Here is a 12982-nt window from a genome sequence, read left to right on the forward strand (position 1 = left end):
AGGTCCTCACTGACTAAACACCACAACTGAGCAGATATTTTGCAAATTGCCCAATATCTCTTCGCAAGAATCATCCCCAATAGGGGAAGTGGACAGGACAGAAATATTGCACTTAAATCTTAGGCTTTTAGATAACGTACCTGAATCTTAAGTTAGCTGATGGACTGATCTAGAAACTATTCCTTAATCCAATAGCCTCACAGCAGAATGAGCACCCCACTCTAAAAATTTAGACATAAAAGGGTGATTTAAGATAACCTAGACTTTCTGGTCCGTGCGTCATCGATCTTTGTTCATTTATTTTATGTCATTTGTTGTGGTGGTTTTTATGTTTGGTTTGTTTTTGTAAGGCATTTATTACACAATTTTGTGATCTGGAATGCCAGTCTTTGAAGGCTAACCCATGTATTCCATTGTGGATCTTAGTTTTAAAAACACAAACATTTTTAAAGTAATACAGGGTGGTCAGATGGATCAGCAAGAAGAGGCACTTGCTGCCAAACCTAGTGCCCTGAGTTCAATCCTGGGTCCCAGGATTGACAGAAGTGGAGAACCATCTCCTGCAAACTGTCCTCGGACCTCCACATGTGTATTATGGCACATGTGTCCAGGTACACACACACACACACACACACACACACACACACACACACACACACACACACACACACAGTGGGGGAGATTCTTTTTAAAAATAACTTAAAACACTAATATATGGAACACACAAATCTGAAACTTAAAATATAAGGTCAGTTTTTCCATCAAGAACCACAGAGTGGGCTCTGCTCTTACACCTCTACGTCTTTGAGAATGCTGATCCTCTGTCTGTAGTTTCTTCCTCTCTCTGTTCACTTGTCAGGTTCCTGTTCATCCCTGAAGAGGCAACACAAGGCTCACCTCGAAGATGACTTATTTTACTATACCACTTTAGTTTCTTCTACCAAACCTTTATTCCTTGTACATTCCTCCACCATACTTCCGATAACACAGTACCCTCTAACCAAAAGCTCCCTTCTGTCCCTTCATCATCTGTCACAGTGTGGCACACAGAAGTCTCATGGCCATGCATGCTGCACTGGAACACTTTTCCCCTGATGTTATCTGATGATCGTGAAGTGAGGTGAGCAAGTCTTCCAGAATGAGAGTCGTCAAGTTACAAAGCCAGGCCAAACACAGGCACTTAGGCTCAGAAACTGAGTCCTTTTGCTTGCCAACCTGTTTCCCACTGGGCACGTACCTCAGTCTCTCTCCCTCAGCCCAGCCCATCTCACACAGTAAGATATAGCATCATAGGGGATTAATTCAAGGAAAACTTGAATCTGAAAAGGTCTTGGGTGAGTAATTTGAAGACTCTACTGTCTAGATACAAAGAAGGACCCAAAGTGAGCATTGTTGTCAATTAAGGGGGATTGATGGAGTTGGGAACTGAGGGGGGGGTATGGTTCATACAACTTAAGCTCTGAACTACAAGAGATGCTGCTGCTTAGAACTTGGATGGCTCCCTGTGTTTTTGTATGCTCATTTAAAGTAAAGCATGTCAACGTGCTTTATAAGCAAGAGTAAACACTTACAGGTGAACTGAAATTGTGTGTGTGTGTGTGTGTGTGTGTGTGTGTGTGTGTGTGTGTGTATTTATACCTGTAATTGTGATTCTAATGCAATTGTCTGTGCTTGTGTGCATAAAAATATGTTCTAAGGTTATCTATATTTTATACGTAGGTTTGAAGGATGGTATGTCTATATGTCTTAGTCAGCATTCACAGCTTCTTGCTGCTGCAACAGACAAATCTCAAAGATCTCACACTTGTACTTAGTTTATATGAAGTTCAGTGAGGCCAGGGACTCTGATATCATTTCCACTCAAGAGATTCAAATTTCTCTCTTTCATGAGAAATTTATTTTAATGTCCAGTTGGTAGGGTTGCTGCAGTAACAGAAGAGAGTAGCACATGATTAAATACTTTTTAAGGCTGGGGGTGGATGTTGCTTATATAATTTCTATGCAAACCACCAGGCAAATGCAAATGCATGATTCTAATTTAACCTCAGTGGAGACTGAGAACTATAATCTTCTGTATGCTAAGGCAGAAAAATGGGATTGAGAAAACAGTTAGCATTGTCTCTGTTACACCATGTCTTCTCACTGTGGCACATACACACAGAGACACACACACACACACACACACACACACACACACACACAATCTGTCATAGAATTTAGTCATGTGTTTGATGTAGAACCCCACCTTCAGGTGCTGAAAGGTAAAAGCCGTGGATTGTCCATATTCCCAGATAGTCATTTACAAGAAACAGATCTGAGTCTCTGAGCACACCTTAAGAATCCCAATGGAGTCGTCTCAAAGCAGACCCCAGTGGAAGGAAAATGACTCTGAGGCAAATGAGCCATCCCAGGACAGGAGCAGGAAAATTTCCTACCTAGTTAATGAAGGAGAGGGATTAGAAGCTCATTTGGGAGATTTGTGAAGATTTTTCCCTTGGGGGATTAGAGTCCCACTAATGCAGCCCTCAAGTCCTTAATTTCCTCCTCCTCAACCCGCTTATTCAGGTAAAGCCAGGCTGAAACAAACATCCCTACTATTCTAAAAGAGAAAAAAATTTACACAAGTTTCCTGATCACCCACATAAGGGCAGGTGGCTTCCCCTCAATGATTGCCAAGCATTTACCACATATCTACTATCTACTGTGGCATCACAAAGAGATTGCTTGCATGTCTTGGTCCACAGATGTAACATCTCTTCTATGGATAGGTGCTGGGGATGTCTTTCTGTATGCTGTGAATGTGTTGCTCTGATTGATTGATAAATAAAACGCTGATTGGCCAGTAGCCAGGCAGGACGTATAGTATAGGTGGGATAAGGAAAGAGGAGAATTCTGGGAAGTGGAAGGCTGAGTGAGGAGATGCTGCCAGCCACTGCCATCCTGAGAAGTAAGATAAAAAGATACCAGTAAGCCATGAGCCACGTGGCAAGGTATAGATTTATAGAAATGAGTTAATTTAAAATGTAAGATCTAGATAGCAAGAAGCCTGCCAGGACCATACAGTTTATAAGTAATATAAGTCTCTGTGTGTTTACTTGGGTCTGAGTGGCTGCAGGAGCCAGGTGGAGACAGGAAAACTCCAACAATGGATAGGACTAACTCTGAAGCATAGGGTGTCTCTTCTCCCTGGGCTGTATGCACTCCTCCAGGAACTGTGAAAACTTTGACTTCATTTTACTTCTAATCTAAGATCCACATCCCTGAAAATGTGTAAGTGTCACATTTCAGCTGTCAGAGGTGTACAATAAGGGTTCTCACTACAGCTTGAGGGCATGCAATGCTAGAACCTGTGCCTGCCCTTGAGATGCTTATTCAACTAGCCTCACATGGGCCTAAGCATTAGGGTTTTTTTTTTTTGCTGTTGTTTCATTATTTATTTGTTTACTATTCATGCATTGTGTGTGTGTGTGTGTATGTGTATGTGTTCCTCCTGTGAGCACAGGTATCCAGTTGAGAAGACAATCATCTGTGGTCAGTCTTGTCTCCGACTTATTTGAGACAAGGCCTCTGTTGTTGATTGCTATATGTGTAATCCAGACTACTGGTTCATGAGCTTCTGGGGGATCTTCTGCCTCTATTTCCCATCAAACCTTAGGAAAACTGGGATTATAGCACGTGCTACTGCATCAAGGTTCAGAGGATCTGAACTCAGGTCGTCATACTTGTGCGGCAAGCATTTAACCCGCAGGCCACCTTCCCATCCACAGCATCAGGATTTTTAACAGCTCCCTGGGCAATTCTCAGGCTCAGCTAGATGAAGAATCATCAATGTAAAAGGAAGAAAGTGATTCTCTCATGCCTGGGGTCTTTATCTAACCTGATTCCCACTAATGATTTCCATTTAGCGACATGGCAGGTGGCGGGAAAACCTGCCTAGAGGTTTGCTCTGGCTTTCACAGACACTCAGAATCACAAAACGAAGTCAGAACCACAAGCACCTGCAGTTCCTGTGTCACTGGGTAGAGATGTGGGCAAGATGCATATTTGATCAAGGGCAACATCATAGCAACTTTCTTCTCATGAACACTGAGTGCATAATGTGTTGCATGAAGTTTTCATTGCAAATGAAAGCAAAATGACCCTGTATAACAATAGAAGATGAGCTTTGAAGCTATCCCATAGTTGTTGCATAGAATGGGATTTACTTGGTCCAGAAAACCTAGGAAAGTAAAAAAAAAAAAAAAAAAAAAGGAAAGACTAGTCATGGTAAGAAAAGAGGATTCAGGAACCTGGCAGAAAGCTAAGTCTAAAAGGACCCAGCAGAAGAAACATCCTGTAGGACAGGAATGACTAGAGAGTGCTCATCACCAGTAAAGTTGGGCATTCGACGTAAAGTTGATCCTCCCATGGCATGATGCCCATGCCCTCTACCTTAATAATCTCAGTTGTCCATTGAAGTCTTATGTGCAGCATTGGCATCTTGGAGGAGACTAATAGGTCACAGAAGTGCATGCTGAGTACAAGGAGGTCAAGGGACAGGGGCATGGGTGTTCCCTCTTCTGAATCCAATACAATGATGGCAGCACAGCCCTGGGGAATGGGAATGTCTTGGAATGCTAGGATGTGGCCCCTCCTGAAGTAAGGGAGGTGTATTGTGGATATGGAAATGAAGCAAACAACAGAGACATGAGCTGCGGTGTGAAAGAGGAAAGAGGCCCATTGATTCACACATTCAGCAAGCACCATGCTGAATATTTTGCATATGTTAATAAGTAGAATAATGATACACATTATCACAGAGTGTGCATCCATTCTGAAAGAGGAAGATTGACAATGGCTAATACACTTAAAATGGGTAATTTACATGACGGGTGACAAGGTGACACTATGGTGGGAAACCAGCAAATGCATAGCAAGCGAGAAAGTGGGGGTGGGATCAACCCTGTTGAGATGGTAAGGGGTACAGGCAATGTTATCTCTAAATACAACCATTGGACAAGTGTGGTGGAGATAGTGAGAGCCGAGAAAAAGACCTGAAGAAGTAAAGGCGCCTAGCGGAGCTCTCTGGGAACTAGCTGAATCCCCGAAGAAGAAACACCTGCAGTGTTCGGAAAGATGAGCGTGGGCCAAGCAGAGGAGGTAAAGACAGCACTGTCCCCACTTTAACATGAATAGATAAGAGAATAATAGTGCTTAAAATGAGGCAAAGATAGAGAAAAACTATGTAGATAGCTCAAATAATACTAAGATTCAGGCAAATGGTGGCCATAAACACCTTGCACATCACACATCTTTAGGACATAAGTTTTCTTCTCCCCTTCAGATGTTTCACTTGCTTTTTAAGAGAAATTTGGAACTGATATTCTGTGACCAAATATGCTTTCATATTGCCTCCCTTTACGAATCCTGGAGATGTTTACCACTTAGAAAAAAAAATAGTGATAATGATAAATAATAGCTCCCTGTCTGTGGTAGTTTGAAAGAAAATGGCCCCCAAAGGGAGTGGCACTATTGGGAGTTATGGCTTTGGTGGAGTGGGTATGGCCTTATTAAAGGAAGTATGCCACTGTGGGGGTGGGCTTTGAAGTTTCCTATGCTCAGAATACCACCCAGTGTCTCAGTTGACTTCCTGTTGCCTGCAAGATGTAGGACTCTCAGCTACCTCTCCAGTACCATGTCTGCCTGCATGCCATAATCTCTCCACCATGATGATGATGGACTGAATCTCTGAACTGTAAGCAAGTGCCTTAATTAAATGTTTTCTTTATAAGAGTTGCTGTGGTCATGGTGTCTCTTCACAGTAATAGAAACCCTAATTAAGACAGTGTCCAAGAATGATTTGGAAAACAGGGACAAGGTGAAGGCTCTCATTCATCTTTCAAATGTTGACCCCAGAAGGCACCTGCAGGGCCCAGAAGCAGTTTCTCCAAAACTAGCTTCAAGTTCACTTTCTTGGGTAGCTACAAGGAGATACCCATAGATGGGCTTCCCACACAAGACATCAGCCAACAGGCAAGGAAAAAGGGAAGATACAGTCTTGCAGCACTTTACACTTCAATGCCCAAGTCTACCAAGTCTACTACATGACTGGGTAGACGCCCTGCCAATGGACATTTCTCCTTTTCTTGAAAGAGCACTAATGAGATGGAGTATATGACTAGGAATGTGAGCCAAACATTCCTAGTGAGGAGAGGTCAGAGTTAGAAACAATACCCCTAACACAGCTTTACATTGAATAAGCAGACAATATTGCCAGAAAATGGGTAGGGGGCACATATGTCAAAGGAGTGAAACAGAGTTAAGGAGTGAGAAGTGAATGGTTTTCCTCCTTCCCTCTCTCTTTCTCTCTCTCTTTCTTGATCATTTAATTGGGGGATACATTTACAATCTGTGAGCAGAAATAGTGAATGAGTAGTTGTATGCCCAAGATTGACCTTCACATCAAAGTTCCTAGCTGGAGATATAATTTTGGAATATAATCAGAAAAAATAAAAATAGCGAAATACAGTAAAGGTAGTTTTCATTTCTCTTTGTACCAGCTTCACAGAAAAGAAAAAAAATTGAATTGCAGAGCTGGGCTTGGTAGCACATACCTGTAATGCCAGAAATTGGGGGGCTGATGCAAGAAAATTGGATTTGAAATTTACCTGGGTTACACACAGAGTTCCAGGCCAACCTGGGCTACATAATGAGATCTTGTCTTAAGAACTCCTTTCTCATCAAAAAAGCTAAATTACTGGAATTTAGTTTTTGTCAAGAGAGAAAAAGTTCTTGCAGTATAATGGAAAGGACTCACTACCTGGGGAAATGAGACCAAGTGAAGTTTATGTTGCGATCTCTCCATCTGTATAAGCTTAGTTGAGAATTTCTGCCTCAGTTCCCTCCCCATTTATCCAAGTACATGGACCTTCACCTAGTCAACCACACATGCTGTTACCAAGCGAATTCATGCCAGGAATACACAACATGCAACTTCCTCCCATTTAATTCTCTTCTACATCCTAGTGCTGAGAAGTCCTGATTGTATAGAGTTGCCTAGGATACCTGCCCTATCTACTTTTATGAATTGGCAAACTTTCCCTATAAAGGGTCAGACAGTGAATGTTTTAGATTTTTGTGGGCCATTCGGTTTTGCACATCTCTGTTGTAGGCAGTCAACATTGCTTCTGCAGCTTGAAAGCAGCCATAAACAACGAGTGAGAAATGTGCACAGCCATAGCTTATTGCCTTTCCTGGCTCACATAACATTTTGCTGTCTAGTAAAATTGAGTTTTACAGTTCTGCTTTCAGTAATGGTGAAGTGGCTTGTATTCTTGTATTGGTGTACACTTCCCACAGATGAGACATGGAGCAGGGAGAAAAAATGTGAATATATATAGAAATCTTGGAGAAGACCAAGAACAGGCAGGTCTGGTCTGTACACATATGTTTAAAAAAGGATGGCACAGAATGGGTTTCCCTTTTGTTATGTCTGAGGGTAAACTTAGTCTGGGTTTTTGTTTTTTTTTTCAGAAAATCTAGGATTCAGCTGAAATCTTGTTGAAGACGCAGAGAACAGAGTTCAAGGAAACCACACCAGCTAGGAAGTGAGGGGAGGGATTCCAAGACAGTTTTCAGAGAAAGAAAGTTCAAAATTGTGCATACAAACTCTTCCCTAATCCTTGGTTGGTGACTCAACTACACATGCATAAGCAAGTCTCAAGCATCTAAATTAAAGGTGGGAAAACTGAATGCTTATTCTAGCTGCAGACAACAACAGGGAAAGCAGACTTCAAAGTATGACCTGAGTGTTGAGCTGGGTCAATCTGTTTCATGGAGGAGGGTGGGGTGGGGAGGGGGCAAAGGAGAGAGATCTACACACATGTAAACACAAATGTGTGTATCCATATACATACTATGTGTGTATGTCAAAGATAGAAGCACAGAGACACTGAGTGGAATAGTAGAGAATAGACAGAGAGACACAGATGTCAGAGACATAGAGAGAAACAGGGACATAAAGAAGAAAAGAGGAAGGAAACAGAGAGTCTATGGCAAGATGTGGCAACGTTGCTTAGTTGATAGACCTCATTAGTAGGTCTCTGGTATATGACAGTACTATCTTTTTGAGTTTCAACAAGATGTCGTTGCTTCTTGCCCTCCCCATCCATTCTCAGGCCTGGTAGAGTCTCCAAGTGACCCTACTAAAACAGTACTTTCTAATTTTGTTATAAATATTTTTGTTCATATTTTCTTATAGGTCATCCCTTGCTAGGCTGCTTCATTAAGGGACATAATTTGTCTTGACAGGAGGGTGTAGTGTTTTCTGGCTCTTTGTTTCCTCTGTCTGAAATTGACCCCACCAAGCACTGTGGCTTCCACTTGTCATGGACTCAGTAGTCACCTGCATCTGCATCAAGCTGCCCCTTTCCATGGCATCACCTTATTTTTGGTGTAACTACTTCTCCAATACTTCCATAAAGTCCACTCTGGACTTTCTTAGATGTTTCCAGAAGCCAGGTCCTCTGCCCTACATCCTTGATTCACTTCCTAGCCTGATCACAAGACCCAGATATCTCTGGATCCTATGATGCCAGAGCCACAGCTGTTCCTGACCTCTAACCATGGCCTTTGTGTTTGGGAAATTATTTAATTTAGACACAATTTAGACACAATTATTATTAGTTTTATAAACCGACTTTAAACCATCTGCTGTCATAGTTCCAATTAAATCGTTCTTTTTCCCCTTCTAAATAAAATTTGCTGGGCATTTACCTTGGATGTGTGTTTATCGAGATAAATCATTTCCAATTTCCTATCAATCATAGAAAAAGTGGTTGACATTTTGAATGGAGAAAATTTCTCACTCTCCAGACGGATGTTAAGTTGACAATGACATTTAAATTAATTGCTTTTACCCTAAGTTGTCTACCTGCTTAAGGAAGGCCATGATCCTTTTAGAGTTTCTGGTGGTAGAGGGTTAAGATGAAGACATGCAAACAAACTCAATTTACCAACCAAATAAGGCAAGCTTTTTAAGAGAAAGAAAGAAAGAAAAGCAGAGCGAAGTAGACTAACTTCCATGAAGAACTTCATCATGATCTTCTAACTTTCCTACCCAAATGTTACTGACATGAGTCACATACACACCCAGAGCATTTGGAGACAAGAGAGGGGTTCCATTCTGTATTGCTTAGCTCTTAGAAAGATACTACATCCTTCCAAGTAAGCTACATTTTTATTTTATTCCTCCTTCATATACATACACACACACACACACACACACACACACACACACACACACACACAAATAAATATATAATTTATTTATATATAAAAGCAAAGAAAGCAAAAGCAAAAGTAGACCCATAACAATGCCTCAGTAGGAAAACATGTGTTTAGTTGTTTTTTTTTTCTGTCACTGTGATAAAATACCCCAATAAAATCAACTTAAAATTTTTCTTAAAGATGTATTTTAGCTTTTGGCTAGTAGTTCAAGAGTCTAGTCCATTGTGGTGAGGAGAATATAGGCCACCATGGGAAATAAGACAAGGCAGAAGCATCAAAAGGCCAGTTGGTCACATGGATTCTGCAGTCAGGGAGCAGAGAATGTTGAATGTTGGTGCTCAGCTAGTGTCCTCCTTTTGAAGCATCTAGAACACAAGCCTAGGGAATGGAGCTGCCCACTTGTAGAGTGAGTCTTTCAACTTCAATTATTATTATCAATGTAACCCCTGGGCATGCCTGTGACCTTAGGACTCAACAGGCTAAGACAGGAGACTAAGATTTCAAGGCTATTCTGGGTTATAGAGACAGAGCATATCTCCAAAAAGCATAGATATTCCTGAAAGGAAAACTGGAACAAAAATAAACAAATGAACAAACAAACAAAAATACCACAGGAAATAAAAATCATTTAAGAAACACTTTAAGAGAATTTCCAAGAGCAGAACACCCTGAATTTTTAATTGAAAGGACCCAGGGTCCAGCTCAATGGGGGAAAAGAAGTGTTCTATTCAAAATACATCAGAACAGTGTGATAAGGCACTATCATATAAGCTTCCAATAGGAAGAACAACACTGTTCACATATCCTAAAACAAGTCATGAAACAAACTATGATGAAGGAATACCTTTAATCTTCTCCAATGCAATTGTATCCAACTTCAAACTATATACTTTCAATATATAGAGAGATATCTCAACATTTCAGCCTTCAGAATCCAGTCTTTCCTGTACCCATTGTCAGGAAGCTATTAGAGGGTACAATGATTGGCTAAAGCAAAAGAATAAATCAAGAAAATGAAGACATCAACTCTGGGACATAGAACAAAAGAGGCAAATGGGACCCTTAGGGAAGGAAGGATCCATAGCGACCCCTGGACACTGAGTGTAGGCCCAACACTAGGAAAACTCCAGAAAAGCATCTTCCAAAGAGAAGAAACAGATGGAATGCCCAGGGAATTTGAATGTCTTGGGAGGAGACTTAGACAAGAAATGGAGAATTTGGATCAAATTAATGATAATAATAATAGAGACGATTAAGCAAACAAAATGTCAAGTTTTTATTAATTTCAGGGGAAATAAAAAGTGCTATGAAAGAAAATTAATCATGGTGACACATAGCCTAAATCAAAAATAGTATTCTATGGTAATAATGATGTAAACACTGAATAGTAATCTATCCGAAACTGTAATTCTGGAGGCGTATGGGACAGGACATCTGTGTATGCTAAAGATGCCCGAGGTTAATGGGGTGTTGGGGAAACAGGCCTTATCCTGCAAAGAGGAAATTCAATAGATTAGATCTGAAACAAAATTAGTAACATTGTAAATCAAGTAACAGCAGTGCAAGGTTGCCATTTAGATACATGAAGGTAAATATCAAAAGAGTAAATGAAGGAAGTTGTCTGAGCCTGTCGCTTCTTGTAAGCCATACTTAGACTTTTTTTCCACTGTTGATGATAAAGAGCATCTAAGGCAGTACTTACTGTCAGTGATGAACTAAGTGGAACAAGACATTATCTGCTTCCTATCTGAGAGAAACTGACCTGGAGGAAGGCACTGAGAGAGAATGAACTGGAGGTGCCAGGAAGAGAAGGGGTAAGTGCTGTGGGATGGTCTGTATGTCCAGTGTGTTGCTGATTGGTCAATAAGTAAATCATTGATTGGCCAGTGGCCAGGCAGGAAGTATAGGCGGGACAAGGAGGAGAATAAAGCTGGGAAGTGGAAGGCTGAGAGAGAGACACTGCCAGCCGCCACAATGACAAACAGCATGTGAAGATGCTGGTAAGCCACAAGCCACGTGGCAAGGTATAGATTTATAGAAATGGATTAATTTAAGCTGTAAAAACAGTTAGCAAGAAGCCTGCCACAGCCATACAGTTTGTAACCAATATAAGTCTCTGTGTTTACTTGGTTGGGTCTGAGCGGCTGTGGGACTGGCAGGTGAGAGAGATTTGTCCTGACTGTGGGCCAGGCAGGAAAACTCTAGCTACAGATAAGGGAGTGAGATGTGAGTTGGATGAGAGGATGGCCAGTTTGGGGCAAGAACGCAAGAGTCTTCCCTAATCTGTAGAACTCCAGGAACAGCATGATCCTGTCTTCACAATGACAGCCCTCGGACTGAAAGACTGGCGACTCTCTCCCACTGACCCAGTGTCCTAAAGGAAAGAGGAATGGATTCAGATGTATCATTTTTCTCCATGTATGTATTAAATGCCAAAAGCCACCACTGTCTTCTCTTTCCCTCCTACTTATTTTCTCTTCTTCTTCTACCCTTTCCTATCTGGCCTTCTCTCTCCTCCTTTCCCTGTTTGCTTCCATGTATCCTCAAGATCACTGAGAAGCAAAGTCCCCCACCAGTTTCTTGGGTTGGTCTTTGCACAATGGATGGAACCTCAGCCAAGAGGTGGTACAGAAGCCATGCTGGCTTCAGGAGGTACCAGTGCCTGGGGAGCACAGCTTGGACTGGGTGAGTCCAAATCCAAGCCTGGCCACCCTCTCCCTGCACTGTCTCTTGCAAGCCTTTGTGCTACACTGTGATTTCTTAGTAAACATAGCCAAGGAGCTCACAACTCCGCAAAATCCAAAAGAATCAGTTTTCAAAAGCTTCTGTTAGCCAAGAGAGGCAAGCACCTTTAGAAGCAAACTCCTATATTAACACACCTTCAAAATGCCCTTTCTTTTTGTTTAACTAAAACTTACTAGAGAAAACTGAGCATGACCGGAGGATTTCTGAACACCATTTCTCTGGTGCAAACTGAGCATGCCTAAAAGTGTTCCTGTTCTCCATATTGACCTTTTTGAATGTGGGCTCCACAACTTTGAGCTAACTACAGTCCAGAATATGTCCACTATTTTTCCTTTTTTTTGATATTAAAAAAAGGAGGCATGTTTTATTTTCATTAGCCTTACCAATAATCTTCTATAACATCCCAGGGCAAAGAGTTGAAATTTGGTATCTGATGGGGGAGAATGCCCCATCAGAGACCTGCTGGATGGTGGCATCAGCACAAAGTACCTGGGTTCACACTGCAATTGAGGCTCACCTCTATCTTCTAAGTAGCTCTTCCTCTACATCATGAGGAGGAGTCTCAGAGATGACAGGATGAAGTGAAGTGGAGAAATCCTCCAGTCTAGGCTTTTAGTAAATTTCACTCCTCTTTTCCTGTTCAATGGTCTCCTTGATTGGCAAGGTATTCTCCTGCGTCTTGGTTTTCTTCAGCTTGGCTTTATCAAAGCTGGCCATTTCCCCCAATGTCCAGCTTGTCTGCCATTTTCTTAATAACCCATGGAGTCTCCTTCCAAGCTCATGCTGTAGGAGCTACCACTCACCTTGCTCTAGCAAGAGACCCACCATTTTTCCTTTCGAGTATGACCTTAAACTGAGCATGCTTTAGGTATACAGGTATATAAATTTAGGTATATAATTAAGCATGCTCAGGAACATGCTTGCTTCCAAAGTACTTTCTTATATGGTATGTGTGGACTTCCCAAAGAAA

At 41.5% G+C, this 12982-nt stretch overlaps 1 pseudogene; it reads right to left on the reverse strand.

Annotated features, from left to right (window-relative positions):
- Nucleotides 1-12624: 12624 nt before the first annotated feature.
- LOC131896395 (thymosin beta-10-like) lies at nt 12625-12757 on the reverse strand (annotated as a pseudogene).
- Between the last annotated feature and the right edge of the window lie 225 nt (nt 12758-12982).

The sequence above is a fragment of the Peromyscus eremicus genome, chromosome 20, assembly GCF_949786415.1.
Source record: "Peromyscus eremicus chromosome 20, PerEre_H2_v1, whole genome shotgun sequence".
Lineage (NCBI taxonomy): Eukaryota > Metazoa > Chordata > Mammalia > Rodentia > Cricetidae > Peromyscus > Peromyscus eremicus.